This window comes from Chelonia mydas, chromosome 3, assembly GCF_015237465.2.
Source record: "Chelonia mydas isolate rCheMyd1 chromosome 3, rCheMyd1.pri.v2, whole genome shotgun sequence".
NCBI lineage: Eukaryota > Metazoa > Chordata > Testudines > Cheloniidae > Chelonia > Chelonia mydas.
This window is the reverse complement of record NC_057851.1, coordinates 32,081,922-32,108,074: the sequence shown is the minus strand read 5'-3', so window position 1 is coordinate 32,108,074 and position 26,153 is coordinate 32,081,922. Positions and strand designations below refer to the sequence as shown.

The following is a 26,153-nucleotide window of genomic DNA, read 5'->3' as shown; positions in this document are numbered from 1 at the left end:
GAAAGGCTTTGATACCCCGGGAGGGGAGGGGCATAGTGACCAGGCTGAAGGGCCAAGTCATGAGGAGGAAGCTGCACCTACTGGAGGGAGAGGGCCCCAGTACAAGACAACCCCCTGCCCCAGCCTTGAGTCTCCTCCCACATGCTGAACCCCTTGGCCCCAGCCAAGAGCTCCCTCCTGCACCCCAAACTCCTCATACCCAGCCCAACCCAAGAGCCTGTACCCCCAGCTGGAGCCTTCACCCCCCTCCACCCCAAACCCATTGTTTTTTCTCCATTCATCCCTCAGTGAATAAATATTTCCCTTTCCTATATTTATTGTACTATTCTGGTGGGTGTGTGTTCACTCTGGGGGATTTGGAACAGATGCCCCTGGGGTGGAAGGGACTTTCCCTGTTGCGTTCCTGCATGCACCTTTTCTTGGCTGGAGCTGCCTGCAGAACAGACTCCATCTTGGCCACAAGGGTGCTGAAGTTACACCTATTGTAGATGAGACTGTAAACAATAGCTGCTACTATACAAAATCCTCACTCAGAGCCAGAACTACAATAGCTAATTGGATTAAGAAATGGATTATGACTCCCAAAATAATTTTAATTGATTAATTGGATTAAAATAGATTGAATTGGCCATTTGGATTAAGGGATAATCAAACTTCTCCTCTGACAAAGCATTTGAGTAACAAGTTAAAGGAAAAAAGATAAGGGACAAGAAATGCTTGTCGAAAGGGGCCTGGACTAGAACCCCTTTTCCCAGTCCTATTTAATGAAGCACACATTATCTCTTTCCTACTAGCTGAAATAACATTGTATAGTGGAAATGAGCTCAGCAACAGCTCCGTAGTCATTATAAAAGATAAAAATCCCTAGAAATCTGTTTAAATGTTAATAAATTGGAGAGAAAAAAGCCACAATAAAAGAAGTAGCTAAACATTAAACACCTTACCAGCTATGCAAAACTACCTTGTCTGTACTCCCTCCCATACGCGTTATTGATTTTTAAATTACATTGTCTTTTTATTACTTTTCTCTAAATCTGTCACTGTAAGGACTGACACAAAATCTAATCAAACTGTAAGGAAACCATCCATTTTATCTAGTTATTCAGATGGTTGGTGATCACATCACAGCCCCTGGTTCTATTATAAGTAATGAAATCAAGCAGCGGCTTGTTCTTTCTGATTTTAAAGGTTTTGCTATGGAAGCATTACATATCTAAAGATAACACCTGTTTAGGGATCTGTTAAACAACTGTGTGGGAGAGAAACAAAACAGTACATCAAAAGCAGAGTAATTTTTCATTGAAGCACATCTGTAAATCCAAGGCAAAGAACAGCATTAACGGTCTGATTTTTAAAACCAGCTTCCTGTTTTTGCAACTGCAATTTTGCCTCCACAATCTGTTGCCAGAACTACTTCTTTTAAGGTGTCTTTAAAGCAATGGACATAGTTCCTGTCAGATGTTCTTCAACCGAGGCTCATATAGTCAGAGATCACCAGAGATCACCAGGGCTATGGAAACTGCATTAGACTTCTTCCAATCAGTAACTTCACATCAGGCTAAATGCTGCCTCCCACCCCTACTTCAATGAGTGCAGAAGGTCTTCAGTGCAGCAGAATCTTCATGATTCCTCTTCTCAGTAGGGCAGAGGCTACATAGGGGTAGCACATGCCATGGAGATTTGCTTCATCATAAGGCTTTCAATAGCAGTGTGGAGGGAAGATTAAGCATGCAGTGGGTGAAGGCCTGTGGAAGAAGAAGGAGAGGAGAAGGAGAGTAGCCATTAGATTTGCCACTATTCATAGCCACAGACCCAAACCCTCCCTGTAGGAGAGCCCACAGTCTATGGTCCATATAAGCTAGAGTGGGTAGCTTTGAAGGCACCCCATGCTGAGTTGCCACATTGGAAAGGACAATTCTTTCCTTTTAGGCCTTATTAGGTTTCCTTCACAAAACCAGTTGGGCTTTAGTCAGGATGGGGCATCATTTGACCGCTCAAAAGACAAAAATGCAAGTGTCACTAAAAGTGGTGATAGGGTCACTTGAAGGAGCCTCTCTCCACACCCAGATAGATGATACTTGTACCTTCATAGTTGTGGAAGACTTGAAAGCCCAGAGCTGGATTAATTGGCATACAAGCTGAAGACTACTTGGGTAATTTTTCTATATAATTTGCCCAAGAAAATGCTTCATTCAACAGAAATGTGATGCAAGTTAATTTTGTGTGAAAACCTAAAAAAAACCCATTGTATACTTTTATGGAACACATCAACAAAATTAACAGATAAAGGGGAAGAAAAAGCTACCATAAATCACATGCACTAGTCATAAATCAATGAATATTGTGTTCATCAACTTTTGTCTTTAAATTAGGTTGTTACTCTTTTCTGGGAGTTTTTTCCCCTCTTTTTTTCTTTACCGAAAATGAAATTTATAGGACCATTAAAATTAGAATGGGAAAATAATCAGATATTCATTAATATAGGAGCAAAAACAGCAACAGAATGAGCAAATTCTGGTATATAAACATTTCTTACACATTTCAGAATAATACTAATATTTTATGACAGATTGTGTTTATTAACACTTGAGATTATTACAAGAAAGAGATATTTCAGTTTCAGTTTAAAAATAACAGTAATTTGTAGTAAAGTTTTCTGAATCAAGGTTGAAAGTTTTGGTTCTCTTTACCAGACTGTATGGGTAGAGCACTATATATCTGGAGCAATCTTGCATTTTTGAAAATTAGAAGAATTCAAAACATTTCTTTGAATCACATTTTCTACACACTTTCCCCTTCTTGACATTATTTTTAGCAGCCAGCCCATCTCTGCCATAATAATGCTATACATTGCATTTGAAATCATATACGAGAATAATTCCTATTTTTAGAGAATTTTTCAAGGTTCTGAACTCCCAGCATCCAGGGGAGTTGAAGGGTTCCCTGTATCTCGCAGGATCAAATCCTTAGTCCCCAATCTAGCAAAACACTTTAGCACATGCTTAATTTAAGCATGGGAGTAGTCTTACTGAAGTTAATGGTGTCACTTACATACTGGCATGTATTAAAGTGCTTTCCTGTTTCAGGGGCTACATAAATTGGCCAGAGAGAAACGTACTCCAACATTCTGGGCCTATTTTTCCTTGCTGCATAAGTCTCTCTGGGTACATCGCCAAATATAGCTTACCCTTACCTTAGCCAGACAAGGAGAGGGAAAGAATCATCCAGCATCAGCATAATTATCAGGCCAGAACCATTCATAAAGTGATATTGACTTTGACCTACCCTCTCTCCTACCAGCCCCCCTCTTCCCACATACAGTGAATCTGCCCATCAATCTGCTGCCTCAAGGTGTCAGAAATAAGCTTCTTCATGCTGAAGTAACCAATTAAGTTTTATTGCTTTATTGATGCTGAAGATATAAAGTGTCTATGTACAGCATCTGTCATAAAATACTTGCTTAAAGCTCCCCTTGTTGGAGACATCAGTGCTCCAATAGAAAGATAAAAGAGAGATTTAAAACTTATGATGTTGATATGTTTTAGCAGCTAATTACATGCAGTGGGAACAGATACAAGCATCGTTTGCCATCAGCTGTGCATTGGATCTAAGATGTAGTTATTATCAGTGCTAAAATGTTTTTATAAAACAATCTTATGTGCTGTAGAATTAGTCATTTTTGCATCACGAATTGTTCCTTTTCATTTATTCCTTTTCAAATGAAGTTCCATATTATGTTGAATTCTTATATCCCATGCAGTTGAATTATTTTATAGATAATTCATCAGAGCCCACAAAATATTAAATGCTGCCGCTGACTGGGAAAGTCTATTGTCGGAAGCCATCTCTGATTATAATAATGGCATTAATTTATAGAAATATAAACAATAAACTAGACATGAGGAATCTATGACTGTTATAAACCTGCCACAGATCAGTACAAGTAAACACCATTAAATAGAACTGGACTGTAAATATATTCACGGAACAGCTTGTGACAGAAAAAGTTTACAAAGAAAAAGGGATTGCAATAAAAATAGAAGGGTATCTTTAGCTGATATCTTGAGATATAGCCCACTTCTGCATTTTTCACATAAGAGCTTAAGATGTATTGAATTCTTCAAAGAAAAGAAAGGAAAAGAAAAGAAAAGGAATACGTGTTGCATATCTGATACAGTCAAGCAGCCTGCACAGATACCAGGTATCTAGATTATGAAATCTTTTATATTTAGGCAGCATTGCCACTTGTATTGGCCTTTGTGCACCATACTGGCATATCGCCTTCATTTTGGATTTATAAATAACCTTTAGCATTGAAACAAAACAGTACATCTATTGTCACTCCAGAATAATAAACTCAGATTCATGGAAGGTTCCGTTCAAATGGGAGGTGTGCATGGATCATGTTAACAGGGACTTTATCAATTCTGAATGATTTTCAAGATGCAGGCTTGCTTTGCTGCTAACATTGTAGAGTGCTGCAAATCGAGTGTGCCCTTAAGAAAGGTCAGAGTAAAGATATTTTAAATATCATGGGATTTTTTTTTCTCTTAATACAAAAGGCCAAGCATTATTGAAAAGATTAGGAAAACTGCAATTGTAAATTCCACAAAACATAACTGGTTTTAATGGTACTGAAATGGATGGTATGTTACTTCCTTCATCTGTAAATACAAAAGTGCTGAAAATGTGTTATATAAGTGAACATTAAAACACATTCTTTTTCAGAGAGCCAAGCATTTGCATCATAAATTCATCCTCCTACTTCTGAAAAGCAGGGAGCTGGAACTAAATATTAAACCGACCAAATCTATCCAGCCATATATTCATCGGTATAATCTATTCCCCATCCTTTTTGCCTCTCCTCTCCCCATTTTCTGGATCTATCTGTCTTTCCAATGTCAGAAAGTATCATTTGGGCTAGAGTGAGGGAAAGCCTTCTGTATTCTTTTGTGCTGTTTTCTTCATTTATATAGAGACGGTGAGAGATGGGTGAGTAAAGCTTCAGAACTACTTTATTCAGTAAGAATTGCAAAATTCTTATATATTTGCCATCTTTCATGGCCTGATCCAAACCCCATTGCAACCCTTACAAGCACTTCAAGGGATTGAGCCCTAAGATAGGCAAATGATGGGGAGCGGGGAGAGGATTGTTTTATTTTTTTTTAAATCCTGAAAATCATTGAATATATTATTTTACTATTTTATTTGACCATCTCTCATTATGGCCCCAAATTTCAGATATGTGTGCACAATTTGAATCTAATGTACACGTGGCATTATAGTAATTGCTTGTACACATCAAATAATTTGCCATTTCAGGCCCCAATCTTGGAATTTGGTCCATGCAGACTCATGCACTCATGTAGAGTCCCTGTGATTCCAGGACCTACCATTAAGGTCCACCCACATGAAACAGATTGCTCGCAAGATGCATAACTTGCCACTTGTGTGTGCAAATACCTAACTATACATGCAGTCACTTTAGCAGTATACCACAAATTAAGCACACAATTTGAAAAGCAGGCCTTCTATTCATTTTATACTGGAAGATAATGACTGAACTATCTAAGGGTAGGACACTGTTATGAGGAGCAGGACACGCATCATATCTTGATGCATGGATGAAGTTAAACCATGTCCTCTACCCTTTTATAGGGCCTGATCCAAAGGCTATTGAAATCAATTGAAAGACTTCTATTGACACAGTGGGCTTTGAATCAGGTCCGTAGTGTGTACGAGTACACAGAATTGAAACTCTGAATTCAGAAAGAATTTTTCTTCAGACTGCAAGAGAAGCGAATGTGCATACTAAATATCTGCAGCTGGTGTGATACCTTCTTTCTGTCAAATAAGACCTTGTCTGGCCTTAGATTTAAGGGGCTAGCCAGTAGGATCCATGCAGCACAGAGCATTTATAAGTGTAAATGTCTTGATCTGCCCATGCTATTGGAGATGGATAATGTGAAATAACAGTTCTTATGTTTAAATGAATGGTGCACTTCATAGTGTCCAGCAGGAAAATCTAAGATGAAAGCATCTCTCTCACACTCTCTGTTCCTCTCTCTTTCCCTCCAGGCATAAATTAACATATCAGATACCTATCTATTTAAACTGTCTCAGTGATTACTTACACTTGGAGTATAAAACCTATAATTTAAACACCTGCTTGAATACCGTTTTGTGTTGAATAACTTCCAGGACAATCTGGTGCTTAAGCAAGTGGCAGTTATTTTTGTATTTGTAGTTGCAATAATATAACAATTTTATATTTGCAATATTATTTTAAAATTATTATAAATGAAAGATATATAGATCTTATTGCACTGCTGCTTTGCACTCTGAAGATCACTAGTGCCTTGCATGCTAGAGATTATAACATTAAAGTCACTGGATAGCTTCCAAATCCAATGCACTGTTGCTATTTAGCTATTGTTTTTAAAAAGTTCCAAAGAATACACAGGAATCATTGGGTCAGTAATTCAAATGTATTGAAATGACAAAAACTGGTACACAATTGTAGTTCATCAGACTACTAGACTGAAGCAAGTTTGAAGTGATCTGCTTTTCCATCAGGTTATCAACACATAGGAAAGGTAGGGCTAGTTACACAGCATAGTCTTGTGCTTCGAACACTGAAGTATGATCCAGATATAACATTTAAATCCCACCCCAGCCACAGATTCCTGGGTGACTTTGAGATAGTCACTTAATCTACCCTCTGCCTTAGTTCTCCATCTGTAAAACGGTAATAATTCTGTACCAGAAAGGTGTTATAAGAATAAAACCATAAATAACTATGAGGTGCTCAGGTACTATAATGATGAGGGCCTCAGAAGTATTGCAGCGTGTTTTAATATTTTCCTTATTCCATCCCAGCTTCCTTTCCTCTAGTCCTCAGCTCCAACTTCCTCTTGGAACTCTTGTAGCTGCTAACTAGGGTTGCCAGGCATCCGGTTTTTGACCAGAACGCCTGATCAAAAAGGGACCCTGGCGGCTTCGGTCAGCACTGCTGACCAGGTTGTTAAAAATCCAGTTGGGGCTGGGGCACAGGATGGGGGTTGGGTGTAGGCTCTTGATGGCGCTTACCTCAGGTGGCTCCCGGAAGTGGCAACATGTCTCTCTGGCTCCTAGGCACCGGGGTGGCCCCTAAGCGCCGGCTCCACAGCTCCCATTGGCAGGGAATGCCAATGAAGAAGAAGGGACAGACAGGAAGGACTGTCTGAGGCCCACCATAAATGACCCAGCAGTGCTCCCGCAAGAATGAGCAGTCTGAAAAGAACTGTGGAATTCACCTCAGGACCACTAGGCCAGCTAGCTGTTGGACTGCCCCACTACACAGTCTAATATTGTTTAGTTAGAGTCAAGCTGTGTAGATTATTTCTTGTAAAATTAAAGAGTAGCAAATATTTCTACTAATGAAAGGGTTGGTTTTAGTGTAAAGAAAGGGTTGAATTTTTAACTTTCCAATATCCAGTTCTGCTGTATCTGAGGTCTCGAGCACTAAGAATTGTGTAATGTATTGGTAGCTACTAGTCTGATATTACAAAAACACCATTATGTTCCTTGAGTGACTGGGAGTCTCTGCACAGGAGATGCCCATGGATGAGTTGAACTAAATTTCCCTTTAAACCTTCTGAGGGCTTTCAAGATCAGAATTGAGGTCATTAAGAGGACAATGTGGGGAAACTCACATGGCAGATATCTACAGTGTTTGCAGCTTGTGGATATACAGTAAACTTCACTCTAAAATGTCTCAGTCCATTGATCGTCACAAATACAAATAGTTATAACCCACTAAGAGTGTATTAACCCTATACATAGTGGCTGCTATTGTCTGCCCAAGTGACATTCTCTGTTCAGTTTATTAGCTAGCTTAATAAAGGCCCTGATTCTGAGGTATGTGAAGTCTGCTTTGCACCCTCCCCCTCACACACACACACACAAAACGAATCACACATGGTGCCTCTTGCCCATTGAGTATTCCCATTGTGTTAAGGGTGGCATAGAGGGGTGGTAGACTCCAATGATATTCCTGCTCATAAATGCCAACTCTTGGCATAGCCGGGGGAAAAGGAATAGCTAGGGTGTGTTTACAACCCATGAACTCCAGTTTCTGGAATGGCTTCTGTGGAGGCATGGCATTTAAAGCTACCTTGCCACCCGTCTCCTGAGCTACACCAAGCACTTGTCAGACCCAGCATAAGAGCTGGAGAAGAATATTTACAGTATAGACTTGCACCTTTTGGTATTTTGAAATATTTTCATTTGGCCAAGATATGCTTAATTCTACTCTCTTTCTGTGGATGTGCATCAGTATAGCTACAAGGAGTTCAGTGGCACCTTAAAGACTAACAAATTTATAAGCTTATGCCCAAATAAATCTGTTAGTCTTTAAGGTGCCACCGAACTCCTTGTTGTTTTTGTGGATACAGACTAACACGGCTACCCCCTGATACTTGACATCAGTATAGCTCTGCATTTATACCAGTGTAACTGACATCAGAAATTAGTCCAGTATGTTTACGTTTCAAAAATGGCTACTGCACATGTACAGGGCCTACTTTTCATAAATTGGAGCAGTAATGATACTGATAAGCTGTCGCGGTTGCAGAGCTGATGCATTATGATGTCAGGTGGATTGAATGGAACCACTGTCAATAATGAACTGTCCAAAAAAAAAATACATGTGGCACTGTCACTTTCTAGGCAATTAGTTTCACCATTGAAAATTACCACATCTGCGGTAACATTATGGCAGTGACACAAGCACATCAAGAAAAGACAATACTCTGACAACTACACATCATGGTAATTGCTTGCATGGCAACAGCAGAAGCAACAGAAGGCAGGAGGGAAATGAAAAACCTGGCTAGTGATGGGTCCTTAAGGGAAATGACTTAGCTATATTCTATGTATGGTATATGTAGCTTTTATAGATGCTTGCTTTTTATTTTGCATACTAGCTCCCACATTATGAACTAATACCTAGCTCTTGTGTAGTACTTTTCATAAGTAGATTTCAAAGCACTTTATAAAGGAGGTATCATTATCCCCATTTTACAGATGGGGAAACTACTAACGATAGATCATAGAATCATAGAATATCAGGGTTGGAAGGGACCTCAGGAGGTCATCTAGTCCAACCCCCTGCTCAAAGCAGGACCAATCCCCAACTAAAACATCCCAGCCAGGGCTTTGTCAAGCCTGACCTTAAAAACTTCAAAGGAAGGTGATTCCACCACCTCCCTAGGTAACGCATTCCAGGGCTTCACCACCCTCCTAGTGAAAAAGTTTTTCCTAATATCCAACCTAAACCTCCCCCACTGCAACTTGAGACCATTAGTCCTCGTTCTGTCATCTGCTACCACTGAGAACAGTCTAGAGCCATCCTCTTTGGAACCCCCTTTCAGGTAGTTGAAAGCAGCTATCAAATCCCCCCTCATTCTTCTCTTCCGCAGACTAAACAATCCCAGTTCCCTCAGCCTCTCCTCATAAGTCATGTGTTCCAGTCCCCTAATCATTTTTGTTGCCCTCCGCTGGACGTTTTCCAATTTTTCCACATCCTTCTTGTAGTCTGGGGCCCAAAACTGGACACAGTACTCCAGATGAGGCCTCACCAATGTCAAATAGAGGGGAATGCTCACGTCCCTCGATCTGCTGGCAATGCCCCTACTTATACATCCCAAAATGCCATTGGCCTTCTTGGCAACAAAGGCACACTGTTGACTCATATCCAGCTTCTCATCCACTGTAACCCCTAGGTCCTTTTCTGCAGAACTGCTGCCAAGCCATTCGGTCCCTAGTCTGTAGCGGTGCATGGGATTCTTCCGTCTTAAGTGTAGGACTCTGCACTTGTCCTTGTTGAACCTCATCAGATTTCTTTTGGCCCAATCCTCCAATTTGTCTAGGTCCCTCTGTATCCTATCCCTACCTTCCAGTGTATCTACCTCTCCTCCCAGTTTAGTGTCATCTGCAAACTTGCTGAGGGTGCAATCCACTCCATCCTCCAGATCATTTAAGAAGATATTGAACAAAACCGGCCCGAGGACAGACCCTTGGGGCACTCACTTGATACCAGCTGCCAACTAGACATGGAGCCATGGATCACTACCCGTTGAGCCCAACAATCTAGCCAACTTTCTATCCACCTTATAGTCCATTCATCCAGCCCATACTTCTTTAACTTACTGGCAAGAACACTGTGGGAGATCATGTCAAAAGCTTTGCTAAAGTCAAGGAACAACACGTCCACTGCTTTCCCCTCATCCACAGAGCCAGTTATCTCGTCATAGAAGGCAAGTAGATTAGTCAGGCATGACTTGCCCTTGGTGAATCCATGCTGACTGTTCCTGATCACTTTCCTCTCGTCTAAGTGCTTCAGAATTGATTCCTTGAGGACCTGCTCCATGATTTTTCCAGGGACTGAGGTGAGGCTGACTGGCCTGTAGTTCTCAGGATCCTCCTTCTTCCCTTTTTTAAATGAACCGTAAATTTTTCTTTTTACACTAGAACCCAAACACAAGAACAGTAAAGGCTGAAAGTGGGAAACACCTTCTACTTACTTGCTAAAGAAAACAGTATATCTGCAAGACCTACCTCAACTTTTGTTACATACTGTCATTAGCACAGTGCAACAGCACTATACAGCTTATGTCTGCATTATTGCAGGACCTGCTGATCAACAAGAATTGTCCTCCAAACAGTCACATTAACTAAAGAGAATATGTGTACTCTAGCACCATCTAGAAAAATCACAAGATAACTCACATCCCTATGTTTCCAGAGATCAGACTCTCTCACTGATATGAAATACCTGAGCTGGAAGAGAGTTCTGTCTATTCATAAACAACTGAGCACACCAAGTATCCTATTTTGCTTGGAAGGCAAGGGTGTGCTCAGGCTCTGTTTGTAATATCCACATGATCCTTACACTTGTACTCTGACTGTAGGAGCAGAGCTAGCTCATCTTTTATTGTATCCTGTGGCTTTGTTCCATGTTTGGCTCAAATGAGATGGAAAATATTATCTCATAAAAAGGATTTGTGTCCAAGGGTTTCAAACGTAAATTATTGTTAAATGTACATTTGTCTTACCTTTATCTGAAATGATTGATATAAGGAAGGAACTACTCCTACTTTTCTGAACATAATGCTGGGAGCCAGAAACAACTGAGTCCTAATTCTGGCTCTGACTTTCTCTGTGACTTTAGTCAAGTCACTTAAATTCTCACTTTTGATTTTCCCCATGTGTAAAATGGGAAAATAATACCTACCTTACAGGGATGTTGTGAGAATTAATTCTCTCATGCTGAAGACTGGTTTCTATGCCCAGCTCTGCCACTGGCCTGCTGGATGACCTTGAGCAAGTCACTTTGCCTCTCTGTGCTTAGTTTCCCCACGTATAAAAAGGGATAATGATACTGACCTCTTTTTATAGAGTGCTTTGAGAGCTCCTGATGTAAAATACTATACAGGAGCTAGGTATGCTTATTATTATCTATTATTATTTTATTTATTTAAAATAATATTTGAGCTCAGAATATGTAAATTGTACTATCTCTGGTTTATGATATGGATCTAGTATTTTATTTGCAATTAATGTCTATCTACAAACTTGATGACTAGCTCTTTTTTATGTTTCTCTTTGCACTTTATATTTAATTAAATATATGTCAGAGTGTTAAGGTTTCATAGTTAAGCACTCAAATATACCAGGAAATACCCAAGTTAGGGTTACATGTGCAACCTTAACTCTTCCCTCTCCATTGCAGAGTGACTGAGAATGTTTATTACATTTTTACATATTGTCACAGGGTGAGCTGAGCTTTTAAGGGGAGCTCAAGTCCTCCCCTCCTCCCCAACCTATGCTGGGTTTTCTCCCACATCATGGGAATTTTAGCCATGTGAATGTCACGTGACTGTAAGCTGGAAGCAGGGCATGCTAGGGGATGGGAGGCTATAGAAGAGCTGCCTGAGAATACCACTGAGTAGAGACCAAGCCTGGATAATTTCAGCAAGAAAACTAAAACTTTTAGAAGTTATGAGCAGTCAAAATCAGGGGATCAGAACAGAAATCATTGTACAGTACTAAACACAAAGGTCACTGCTACTTGATTTCAAAACCATAGTCCGTCAGATCCTTAGTTGGCGTGGATCAACATAGCTCCACTAACTTCATCCGAGACTATGCTGATTTACACAAGCTTAGGACCTGGGTCATATTTTCTGGAGAACACAGGCTTTGGAAATCCTTTGGTTTGAAGAAATCTTACTTTCTACAGTCTTTAATTTTGAGATACACAATTATATTGACAAGTTTAGTTCACTAAATAGCAGATGCCCATCAACATCATGAATATGTCACAAAGCATTGCAAACCAACACTTCAGAAAAAGTTAAGCACATTTAGCCTGAGGACAGGTCTACACTTAAAAAGCTGCAGGTCTTCTCCTATTGGCATAGTTAATCCACCTCCCTGATAGGCTATGTCGATGGGAGAATTCGCCCATCAATTTAACGCTGTGTACACCAGGAGTTAGGTCAGTTTAACTGTGTTGCTCAGGGGTGTGGACTTTTCACACCCCTGAGTGATGTCGTTATACCAACCTAATTTCCCAGAGTAGACCTGACCTGAGCTTGTCACTTCTACTGCCCTGGGCCCAGGTTTTAAATTTGTCCAGGCCCAAATAACTTGCTCCATGAATATTTCCTTTTCTTTCATTTTTCTAGTATCATGTTTAGTTGTAAAAGCCAATATTTGTTTTAGATGATCTTCAAAGTGCTAGTATTTCATAGCTACTCATTATGTACCATATTTCAAAATGCTGTTAAACTGGGCAAATTTGGGGAGAAGCGTCTTCATAAGAGAACTTATTTTTCACACAAAATGTTGCTACAACTCTTACAGTGCAGATAACTTAAGGCTGGAAATTTTAAAGCACTTTAATTTTTGTGTGCAGGAAGGAGAGGGTCTCAGAAACTCAGAAAACTTGAATAAGTCACTAACCAAAATGCCTAATTATTTGTGACTGTTAAGCTTCTTTTGTAAGCCTCTTATTGTTCCAGCCATACACTTTTTTGTGTCTCTACTGCTTTAGTCTCAAAGACTTTTGGTGCAGGGACAGGAGAAATTCTGTTTGGGGCTCAATCTGTCCTCTCATATATCTTCTATTCCTGTTTCATTGCATCAGTTGTTCTTTGAAAATCCATAACACTCAAAAGTGCTGTTTTGGGACTTCAGTGCATTTACACAGATGCATTTACATTGATAAATGCAACAGTAGTAAGTCACCAGGACTAGTGGTGTTCACTCAGGAGTTCTGAAGGAACTCAAATATGAAACTTCAGAATGACTAACTGTGAAATGTATACTATTGTTTAAATCAGCCTCTGTACCAGAAGACTAGAGAATAGGTTAATGTAAAACTGTTTTTTTTTTTTTTTAAGTCTCCAGAGGCAAGCCTGGCAATTACAGGGCAGTAAGACTGACTTCAGTACCAGGCAAATTGGTTGAAACTATAGTAAAGAACAGAATTATCAGACACATAGCTGAACATGATTTGTTGGGGGAAAGAGTCAACATCGCTTTTTTAAAAAGAAATCATGCCTCTCCACTCTATTAGAATTATTTGAGGGTGTCCACAAATATGTGGATAAGAGTCATCCAGTGAATATAGTATACTTGGACTTTCAAAAAGCTTTTGACAAGGTCCCTCACCAAAAGCTCATAAGCAAAGTAAGGAGTCATGGAATAAAAGGAAAGATCCTCTCATGGATCAGTAACTGATGAAAAGGTAGAAACAAAAGGTAGGAATAAACAATTTCCATGGTTCAGAGAGGTAAATAGCAGGGTCCCCAAGGATCTGTACTGGGATAGTACTGTTCAACATATTCATAAATGATCTGGAAAAGGGGGTGAACAGTGAGTTGGCAAAGTCTGCAGACAATACAAAATTACTCAAGATAGTTAAGTTCAAAGCTAACTGTGAAGAGATATAAAGGACTCTCACAAAACTGGGCAACTGGACAAGCAAATTGTCAGATGAAATTAATTGTTGATAAATGTAAAGAAATGCACATTGGAAAACATAATCCCAACTATACATACAAAATGATGGGGTCTAAATTAGCGGTTAGCACTCAAGAAAGAGACCTTGGAGTCATTGTAGATAGTTCTCTGAAAACATCTGTTCAATGGGCAGCAGCAGTAAAAAAAGCAAACAATGTTAGGAACCATTAGGAAAGGAATAGATAATAAGTCAGAAAATATCATAAAGCTACTATACAAATCCATAGTAAACCCACACCATGAATACTGCGTGCAATTCTGATCACCCTATCTCAAAAAGACATGTTAGAATTGGAAAAAGTACAGAGAAGGGCATCAAAAATTATTAGGGGTCTGGAACGACTTCCTTATATGGAGAGATTAAAAAGAATGGGACTGTTCAGCCTGGAAAAGAGATGACTGAGGGGGAATATAATGGAGGTCAATTAAATTATGACTGGTGTGGAGAAAGTGAGTAAACCCCTTCACATAACACAAGAAGCAGAGGTCACCCAATGAAATTATAGGCAGCGGGCTTAAAACAAACAAAAAGGAAATACTTTTTACCCAGTGCACAGTCAACCTGTAAAACTTATTGCCAGGAGATGTTGCAAACGCCAAAAGTATAACTGGGTTGAAAAAAGACTTAGATAACTTCATGGAGGGTAAGTCCATCCATGGCTATTAGCCAAGATGGTCAAGGATGTAACCCTGTGCTCTGGGTGTCCCTAAGCCTCTGACTGCCAGAAGATGGACTGGACAACAGGGGATGGCAATTTCCCTGTTCTGTTCCTTCCCTCTGAAACATCTGGCACCAGCCACTGTCAGAAGTCCGGATGCTGGGTAGGTGGACCATTGATCTGATCCAATATGGCCATTCATATGTTCTACACTAATTCTTCCCTGGTAATGGAACTGATGCAGCTCTCCTACACAAGTCGAGCGGGAAGAAGAAACTGGATGTTGGGCCATACAGAGAGTGCTGCAGAGGACTGATTGTGAGATGGATCCCCTAATTTTCACCTTGCCCCCTGGGGTACATTGGAGCTGCAGGGGGCTTCTTCTTCCATTTGGTGGAAGTAACCTTCATGGTGTGGTTCTGCAACCACTCTGTAGATTAGTGGGAGGATTACTTTCCAAGCCTAGGAACCACACTCAGGTTGGGTGTGGATCCATGGTTTTGGCCCAAAATACATTAAAAAATGCAAGTATTGTGTTCTAAGTGGCATTTGAGGACCTCCAGGGGCACTTACAATAAGTTGAATTTGTGCTGGTTGTGTGGGCACAAGTTGTAAAAACATTTGTGAATTGAAGTATGAGGGGAGTTACTTGAAATTGGTTATTCTCTTATACCATATTATACATAACCGAAGCAAAGGTTGTAGCTTCAGGGTAAACCAATGGAAGCATGTCTCAACTCCTCACTTTATTGACACATCATGCCAATGGTATAGAGGTGTTGCCAAACATAGACTCATAAAATCATAGAAGATTAAGGTTGGAAGAGACCTCAGGAGGTCATCTAGTCCAACCCCCTCCTCAAAGCAGGACCAACACCAACTAAATCATCCCAGCCAAGCTTTGTCAAGCCAGGCCTTAAAACTTCTAAGGATGGAGATTCCACCACCTCCCTAAGTAACCCATTTCAGTGCTTCACCACCCTCCTGTGAAATAGTTTTTCCTAATATCCAACCTAGATCTCCTCCACTGCAACTTGAGACCATTGCTCCTTGTTCGGTCATCTGCCACCACTGAGAACAGCCTAGCCCAGCCTCTTTGGAACCCCCCTTCAGGTAGTTGAAGGCTGCTATCAAATTCCCCCTCACTCTTCTCTTCTGCAGACTAAATAAGCCCAGTTCCCTCAGTCTCTCCTCATAAGTCATGTGTCCCAACCCCCAGATCATTTTCGTTGCCCTCCGCTGGACTCTCTCCAATTTGTCCACATCCTTTCTGTAGTGGGGGGCCCAAAACTGGACACAATACACATCCAATATCTATATAGCACATGCTTCATAGTGGTAATAATAAGGTAGATTTTTTTTTGTACAACTGGCCAAATTCAGCTGTGAAAAAGGACCCTAGAAAATCACCTCTGAAAATCAGGCAACTTCTATTTAGGTGTATAAATAGGGATTTCGGTATTTAACTCGAAAGCATCAAATTAGAAAATATTGGTCTTCATGCTTTTAGGGATTGTTGGGGGAGTGAGGGTTGTCTCCTGTCCTAAGACCACTGAAACTCATTGCAGCTGTGTCTTCTCCAAGCTGTCAGACTCACATTAACTGATACTTCATCAATTTGGCCTGAGCTGCATTTGCAACTGAGCCCCAGGGGGAAAAGCAAATGCATTAAATACAGTACATTAGTCTACTAAAAGTCATATTTCCTTCAGTACTAAAGGAGCCTTCCCCAGTCCAGCTACATAAACCACAGGCACCAAGATGGCATACAGTAACTCTTATTATTCCTCTTGAATTTTTCATGAATGTGTCTGCCTATGCATCTCAAAGTCCAGCCTTTACTCCCCTTTACTTATCCTTATTCCTATGACAAGGGGTGAAAAACAAGAATGATCTGGTTCTGCTGCCCATTTGACTACAGGTGTCTGACATTAGGATGTAAGTGTGTCCGATTTTAGTTTAAAAGGAAGGTGTCATTAGGGAATAGTCTTTGGGGGTGGAGGTGAGAATCAGTCAAAATGGACAGATGTTAGTTTGCGACTCCATAGCCCAATGTCTGCAGAATCATGCAGTGCCAGAGGTAGACAGTTTGTAGTTGCACAGATGGTCATGGATGATAAGATTTGCCTCAGGCCGGAGAGCTGTTCTTGCTTACTCTACCGAAATGCAGCCTTAGATATCTGTAGCTAAATTGCTTTGATTTTTTTCTTTAAATGTAAACTCTTCAAGTTAAAAGGGTAAAGCTCAATTTACCAACAATATGTCAAAAGTCAAAGTATAAAAAGCAAGCTTTCCCCAGCCCACTTAAATGCTAATTTCAGAAACAATTTAATTTGAAATACATTTAACTCGAAGCTTACCAATCTCATCTTTTCCCATACAGTTCAAATCAAGGCTCAGCAGAACTTTTTCATTAATGCATCAAAAAATGCAGATGTCCTTTTTTTGCCCCCTTTGATGTGACATATGCTTCAATTTATTTTTAATCTTCTAAGTGATGCTGTAAGTAAAGCCGCCCTGTGTGACATATGAAGTTACTATTTCTTCTTTGCTCTGGATCTGGAGAACCCTGCCAGCAGTGGCTAAACCCAGATTGAATCAGGCTGCTTAACCTAAACACCATAGAAAGAAAACAGGCATTTAATTGTGAAGACATTTACAAAGGTAAACACAATGTATTTGTCCCTTGCATTAAGACATAGAGTATACTAAACCCTTGAAAATCCCACATTTGCACTTTTCTCTACAAGTCACATTTCCACTGCAAGATAGTCTTTCAGCTGTAGCTGTGTGGCGCAATAGTGTCATCCAGTGGTTAGTTGGTTAACCACATACTTTTATTATCTCTAGGTTTCCCTGGGCATACATCCCATGCTTGCTGTGCTTCTTGAGAGATGACAGCCTGAAAATGAGTTGGCGTGAATGACTTGCCCTGTTTGTCACATCATTAAGTAATATTTCACACCAGAGAACTTTCTTCTACGGATGCAAAGCAACCCAAACATTTTGTCTGGTCGGGGACTGGAAAAGAAAGGAAAGGATTCCACTGAAAGCTTCTTGGTGGTTTGCTTTTGGGGGCGTGGGAGGGTTGGCGATAATTATTGGTCTTGCATTGTACAAATATAGCAAACTTTCAGCACTTGTAAACTTGTTTCCTTGGGTGTTTGGAAGTTCTGTGCTTTGTGAATAGTTTTTTTTAGGATTTGAGCCCAAAAACACTGTAGGCCAGTTTGTAAGAGGCCCTTGTGTGAGCAGACATGGACATGGCATGCTAGAAGCCTCTCCCACATAATACGGCTGCACAAAAGCCTCTCACAATAGCAGTCTCTGCACTCTTGGGAGCACAGAGAACTGTACCTCCTCCTGCTTCCCACAGAGGATGGAGATGAGTCAGTAGGGTTGGGGACATTGAGGTTATATCTACACTGCAGCAGGGATCAAACTCCCCACCCAGGTCAAAGGAATCATTCTAGCGGGGCTCAGGTTAGGGCCCTAAAAATAGCAGGAGGTCTGTGCCGGTTCAGGCTGGAGCTCGGGCGGCTAGGTGAGATTCAGCCTGAGCTGCAACACAGTGATCTCTGCATATTGTATTAAATGGGTGTCTACGATCTCTTTGGAGAACGGGTATTCATTCCAAGACTTCCAGTGAGTCTGCAAGAAGATGCTGCCAGGGGAAGAGAAGGCCTGAAGAACAGGGCTTTGGGAAAGCCCAGGCCATAAGACTAAAGCTTATCTTCCTATGAATTCCCAGGCTCACGCTATATCCTCTGTCCCATCCTAGTGCTTCAAATCCCTTTCCCCGGAGTGAAACTTTCAAAGGAAACTCAAGATTGTGATTCTCAGGGAGTCCTCTTTCACCCTATCCTTGATACAGGTGAATTTTGTGGACAGAGAGGGAGATTTTTCAAAATCACCTAAGGGTTTTAGGAGCACGTGGCCTAAATATCTTAGGCCACAGCTACACTGCATGCTTCCTTTGGCAGCCTGCAGGGTTTGCACGCAGGTAGCCCCCCTACCATGGATTTAAGCTTAGGTGTAGATGGTGAGGCATGGCTTAGGCGAGTACAGTACAGACATACCTGACGGGTGTACATGCCCTATTTGCTCAAGATGTGTCTTCCATTGACACTGCTATTTTTAGCCTCCTCGGGTTGCCAGGCATCCAGAACAACCAGTCAAAAAGGGACCCTGGCGACTCCAGTCAGCACAGCTGACCGGGCCACCAGAAGTCTGGCTGGCCACAGCGGCCAGCTTCATGGGGCTCCCAGAAGTGGACAGCATGTCCCTCCGGCTCCTAGGTGCAGGGGTGGGCAGGGGAGCTCTGTGCACTGCCCCTGCCTGTGGCAAAGGCGTCACCCTGAGCTCCCGCTCTGCAGCTCCCATTGACCAGGCGCTTGCAAATGGGGTCAGTGCACGGAGCCCCTGGGCTGCCCCTGCACCTAGGAGCCAGAGGGACATGGCGCCGCTTCCCAGGAGCCACCAGAGGTCAGGGCCACCCAGAGCCCACACCCTGAACCCCCTGCCCCAGCCCTGAGCCCCTTCCTGCACCCCAAACCCCTTCATCCCTGGCCCATGTCCCAGCCTGGAGCCCCTCCCACACTCTGAGCCCTTCAACCCAAACCTGGAACCCCCTCCTGCACTCCAAACCCCTCATCCCCAGCCCCTCCCCAGAATCCACACCGCCAGCCAGAGCCCTCACCCCTAACCCAGCCCTGAGCCCCTTCCTGCACCCCAAACCCCTTATCCCTGGCCCCATCCCAGAGCCCATGTCCCCAGCCGGAGCCCCCACCCCAACCCCCTCCATCAGCCTGGTGAAAATGAACAAGTGAGTGAGGGTGGGGGGAAACCAAGCAACGGAGGGAGGGGGAAATGGAGTGAGCAGTGGCAGGGCCTTGGAGAAGGGATGGGGCGGGGGCAGGGAAAGGGTGTTTGGTTTTCTGCAATCAGAAAGTTGGCAACTCTACTCCCCACTACTGGTGCCCTTCCCTGACAGAGGGCAAGGCTCCACCAGCTGCTGTGGAGCCCTTCGTTTCCACAGGGAGAGGCTGTCAGCTCTACATTGCTGGAGCTCTCCTCCACAGTAGGGAAAGGCTCTGGCAGGGGGGAGGCAGTGCGGACAAGGCTCGCTCTGAGCCCACTGCCTCCCCTCTGCCACAGCCTTTCACTGACACACCTGTAGCTCCAGGCCACAGCGTGGACACAGAGTGCTTTTCACTGCAGCCTGTAGCCACCCATACCCTACATGCTCCTGAGAGTGGTGTGTAGTGTAGAATTAGGCTTAAATGCTTTTAAAATCTCCCCCCAAAAGTTCTGAGCATGTATATGCACGGAAAACAGTGGCCTGCTGGATTCAGCAGGACGGCTAGTGTGAATTAGCCTGAAGCATGTCTTTGATAAACCTAGAAGAAATTGAGATGTTTTATTTTAGCATATAGGCAGTTTTTGCTGCTGCTTGCAAGGCTGGAAACAAACAAAACAAGAGAGGAGATAAGGAGGACAAAGACTAAACAATCTTTTTCTTAAGAACTCTCCATAAGTGCAGCAAAATGTCAAGACGAGCAGGATGGTGTAACCCCAGTAGGAATAATACATCTTTGAGAAAGCCTGAATGTTCCTTGACTAGATTGCTTCTTCCACAACAAAGCTCATGAAATCATCATACTAAGCAATCACAGATAAAACGATGGGGGTAATTGTGAAGGTTTTAGCCATAATACTTGAGATTGGCAAAAAAGCAAGATAAAAGCCATCTGTTCATTACTGATATTAGGTTTCAGTTTGTGCTGAAAATCTATGATATTTTAAGGGGCCTTGAAGCATAACTCAGCTGGAAGGATAATTTCTGTAAGAGCATACGATGAAACAAAAGAGGGCATGTGTGATAGAATCTCTACCAGTCCATCTGGAACTGAGCGCTGGGGTTTGAGGAGCGGGACGAGGAGGTAATATAATGCTCCTCAAAAGGTAACCTTAGCAGGAAAGTTCCCGTGAGTGTTTTGTGGTATGTATATTGAGACTCTAGCTGAAGAAAAGATGGAAGGTTTTATATTTAGCAATATGTAAACAGAGCTTTATCGCTGACTTACATATTCAGGAGCAATAGTTAGCTGTCCTGCTCCAGGGCTGTTGTCCACATGTCTTTGTATTGCAGTGCAACTGAAACTAGCCTGGCCCTACTGTTGCTTTTCAAACACATTTAAAAACAAAGGGCCAGCACAGGTGGTGCATTGCTGCAACCAGCACAGAGCAAAGGATTTCTTTTTTATTAAGATATAGTCTGATTTTAACCTGAAAGCCCTCTCCCACCTTGCATGGAACATGACAGATTGGGAGGAGTTATGGTGGCACAATGCAGCGGTGTTAATAGTCAGCCGGTTGCTGGTGCACCAATGACATAGTGCTGGTGGAGGGAGAGAGCTGACCCACAGGGGAGAGAGTCTGAGACAGGCAGAATGTAGCAACTGAAGCTGTAACACCTTGTCGGAGGGTGAGGGGGGGCTGCTTGTTTCAGGAGGTGGTGTGTGGATGCATGTAAATATATCCCTAATAGTAATGTGCCTGCCTAGAAAGGGTGAAACATCCATGGCAACCCAACAGCAAGGCAATAAATTTCTCACACCTAAATAAAGGGCCTCAGTGTGTTATTCCTTTTGCAGCTCTGGGATGCCTGTCCCATACAGACATTTCCCTAAGGCAGCAAAATACTAGGGCAGTAAAACTGCAGGCTGATGGGGTGAATACTGGCTGGTTTGCCTAGGCCTGTAAAACCCTTAGATCCAGCTCTGATGAAGCTTATGGGTAGCAAGAATATCCTCCCCCCACTCTCTGCCTGTAGCACTGTAGAGCAATTTAATCGAGTGACATCTAGCTCCAGTGAGCAGCAGAGAACAGCCAGAATGGTAATTTTCTTATGATATAGTCTAACAAATGAAATACTCCAGACCACCACAGTGGAGGCTGTAATTCCGTTGAGGGTTTCTGGTGATGTTAGCCAACCTCTTACGCTTTTCTCTTGGTAGAATTACAGCCCTGATATGTTCAATTGGATAGACATTACTGTTTATGTTATTATCATCAGCTCCTGGCTCTGCCTGAAAAGACTGAAGCTTTGTGAGGCAGCTTCTAAAGCTGAGAGATATTTAGAATAATATTTTAACTGGAAATACAAAGAATAGAAGTAACATGGTTAACCCATAGTTCTCAGGATCACCTAGATGTGATAAGTAGCTATAAAAAACCATACTGTGGAATGTACTTTATTGTTTATTTCATCTGTAACCATGAAGCTAAATTGTAGACTCTCTTACCATCTGTGTGCCTGATTCTGATCTTGCTTACACCAGGGTAAATCAAAATAATGTCACTGAAGTCAGTGGAGTTATATTTGTATAAATCCATCTGAAGTGCCAGCAGAATCAGTGCCCTAAATGTGAAATGTAATACTAATTCTAGGACAACTACTGACTGGTGATGAAAACCACCACCGAATTAGGTTATTTCTAGTTTAAAAGTTCTATTTAGACACCACTGAGTGGTGCAGAAGGCTGCAGAACTGGTTTCTGCACTTGCCAATTTTAGTAGCCTAAAAATGTGCTGACAATAAAAGCTTGTTTTTGACAGTTGTGTAGAGGCCTCCAGTGGAGAGATAAATGGCAGGTGGAGGCTCTTGATCCTCCTTCCCTCCCCCACTCAACATCTCCCTTCACCCAATTCAGCTGAGCCAAAAATATGTTCAAAGGCAGAAGTTTTCTTTTGTTTTTGAAAGTTAATCTCCTCCAGAACTGGATTGCCCCTGGCTAATCCCTTTAACCACGGGCACATACATTTGTAACGGATAACTTGCTTGGCATCCTGCCCTCAGCATACACGCTTGAGGTACATACGTGGTCTTTTGGCTGCCCACACTGATGCCCATCAATTAGAAAAAAATTGTGCCTGCTACATCATTTCCTGCCTCCCATTTTATAACAAAGGTTTTTCACTCCATCCTTTCTGGTGTATGGGGCCTTTTACTGCACTGTCATATACTGCAGTCAACATTATAATAGCACCTTTCTATTCCACTGCTTCTGTTCTTCGTTCCACTTTACACTAGCAACCTTTTGCTTCACTGTTTATGACCCTACAGATTGCCAGAAGGACCTTTTACTGCACCATTTATATACAGAGTTCCACATTATAACAGGAGCATTCAACTCAACCCTTTAAATGCTAGGTTGCTGTTTGTTATACCAGCCTGCTGCCCCACGATCTATATACTGCATTTCATATTGTGTTGGAGGTTTTTCTACATAATATTTCTACAATACACCATACTATTTTGTTTATTCACATTTACAAAGCACCTGTCCACTTCTGTAGGTGTTGTGCAAAAATCACTCACAACTCAGCACCTGATGTGCTGAATACTTTCAACTCCTATTGGTCACCTCCTGTGACACTTTCTCAGTGTGTCCAGGGCTGTGAGTCACCATGTTAGACTTCCTCTTGCTGGATAGGAGGGTCTCTTATGGCAGCTGGATGTCAACTCCCTGACACTGCCAGCCCTTCAGCCATTCGAGCATTATCCTCCGGGCTCTGCCACCCCTACTTTGCCTTCCGGGTTAATACGTGGGCTTTGCCTACATTGGAATTTCGTCAGCAAAACTTTTGGAGTTCAAGAAACAAAACACACAGCACAAATGCCAAAAGTTTTACTGGTGAAAAGCATCGGTGTGAACAGCGCTTTTCGTTGGGGGTGGAAGTTTTTTGTCGGCAGGTGATTTTTCTCTCCTGATGACAAACAGTGGGTACACTGAGCTCCTTATAGTGGCATGGCTGTAGCAGCACAGCTATGTCACTAAAAGGTGTGTAGTGTAGACAAAACCATGGTGTACCCCAGTCCCTAAACTCCTCAGAAGCATCCCCCTGTAGGACTGAGCCCCTGTCACTGGATATGAACAGAAATAACCAGGTAAGGTGTTTCTGAAGAGATGGAATTCACACAGACTTGTTTGATTCAGCTGAGATCAGCTCCAACATAACACAATCTTGGAATCTACTTATAGCAAAAGCAAATATGTTCATTTGCAAAGATTAAGATTTAAGAGATAGTGGCAAAGATAATAATAGGTTACATGTAAAACAAAAGGTACAACACTTCTTGGAGTCTACACTTAACTCTAACGGGCTAAAATCTTTGTCTAAAGCAATTTCTCACCTAAAGCACCCTCTGAGCATCACTAGCTCACCCATGTGACCAGGATCAAGCTTTCATGACTGCAAAAAGTACTGTCCTTTTTGCTCCCTCAGTGAAGGATGAGAAAGGGGTCCTTTTTTGTTCCTCTTATTGACCAGTAAAACTTTGAAAGGCCCTTTTGAAATGCACCCCCAGATAAGACTCTTCTTTCTGTTGGTTTCACATCCCCCTGTCAACCTGTTTTTCCTGTTGACTTCTCTTGCAAATGGGGCTTCCGTTGTGCTAGCTTAAATTACATGTGACAGAAAGAGATGTATCTTATCTTCTGTAGGGGGCGGGGGAGGGGGGGGAACTGTTTCTCAACTCTGCCTGCTGCATGGTTTAAAACATATTTCCAGTATATATACATAACTCTCTACATGGTAGGTAGTACATACACTGATTATGAGCACCAGTATGACATAATGTTTTTATTAGATACCTTATGTGATATTCTTTATAGATAAATACTGTGAAAGCAATGTGTGAGGTGTAGTGACAGGTTTCAGAGTGGTAGCGGTGTTAGTCTGTATCACTGGTAAGGCAATTCACATCTTTTCATGTATTTATACCTGCTCCTGTATTTTCTACTCCATGCATCTGATGAAGTGGGTTCTAGTCCACAAAAGCTTATGCACAAATAAATTTGTTAATCTTTAAGGTGCCACAAGGACTCCTCATTGTTTTTGAGGTGTAGTGAGTTTGTCAGCCCTGATAGGAATTTCTCACATAGAGTAGTGAACCCTTTGCCAACTCACACCAATGGGCCTCTGTGTCACATCTCCCCACTGGTCTCTCCAGATACTGTACTTGAATATGTGGGTGAGGGCATAGGCATGGGCATTTAGATTGTAAGGGACCAGGGTTTTGTTATTCATTTTGTAAAGTAGCAAGGAGAATTATGGCACTAGATAAATAATACACTGAGCATACTGAATCAGGACAGCGCATGGAGGTGTTTACATTATCTTTGAATTGTGAACTGGCATTTGGTCTGCACTTAGACATTGTTTTGGGTATCTATTTAGTACAGACCACACCACTTTGTAAAAAGAAAAGGAGTACTTGTGGCACCTTAGAGACTAACCAGTTTATTTGAGCATGAGCTTTCGTGAGCTACAGCTCACTTCATCGGATGCATAGTATTATTACACAAGTATTTGTGTAATAATCATGTAATTACTTTTGTGTACAAAAATAATGTATGCAGTGTAATTGTAGCTATGTAAGTCCTAGGATATTAGCGAGACAAGGTGAGTGAGGTAATATCTTTTATTGGACCAACATCTTGTCTCTGTACAAAAATAATGTATATTCAGAGAATAATAATAGGAATTGCATACTTCTCCATATTCTAAACTCTAAAATTATCCTGAGATCAAATATAAAAAAAATAATCTGGCAAAGTAATTCATCTTTGGGTCACTTAGTCACTGAATAAACGACTGAGAAATCGAGAGAAACATATCAATATGATGTAGTTATAGGGGACAAACCTTGTAATTACAGAGAAGTTACGATACAGAGATTTTTATTAGGAAATGACTGTTGTATACAGAATCCCTGCAGTACCAGTTACTAGTCAATTGATGTGATTTTGGGATACCTTTGGTACAAAAGGCATCACTGTATATAAAATCAAATTCTATTCTATCTAAAATAATTGAAAATTTAGATCAAAGGCATATTTTTCTGACACTTATATTGACCAACTTGGACTTAATCAATTAGGAATATTTGCTAGATTCCTGACTTCATGCTAAACGGAAAATGCAGAAGTGATGATCCTGCCAGTATGTCATATGTGCATCAATTCTGTCTCCTAGGCTGTAACAGAGAAAGAATTTATCACTGCTGTGTACCCAACATGTCCCCAGCTATCAGCCATATCCTTTATCATATGCTTGTGCCTCAATTTCAACAGCAGGTACCAAACATCATGCTTTTATTTACTAGTGTTTGGCTTTGCTGAGACAGAATCCTAGGGCCCAACAGAGGCCCAGAGATGTTGGTACATGTGGTGATTCCCTTGAAATGCTGTAAGGACCCTGAGGCTATCTGAGCCATGGAGGTGCAGATACATGAATGGTGAATCCCTTAAATCCTGTCAAACTGAGGAGAAATATTTTCCATAGGTTGAAGTTTCATTCATGATGCTGTAATAGCTTATGGTAATGGTGCAGTTTGGACCAGCGGGTGGAACCTAA

The 26,153-nt window shown here is 41.7% G+C and overlaps 1 long non-coding RNA gene across 1 annotated transcript in view; it reads left to right on the top strand.

Annotated features, from left to right (window-relative positions):
• Positions 1-19,150, top strand: part of LOC119565746 — a 128,530-nt gene extending 109,380 nt beyond the window's left edge. Inside the window, exon 5 of the long non-coding RNA XR_006289383.1 lies at positions 17,580-19,150. This is a non-coding gene — a long non-coding RNA (uncharacterized LOC119565746). The remainder of the gene's footprint in view (positions 1-17,579) is intronic.
• The last annotated feature ends 7,003 nt before the right edge of the window (positions 19,151-26,153 follow it).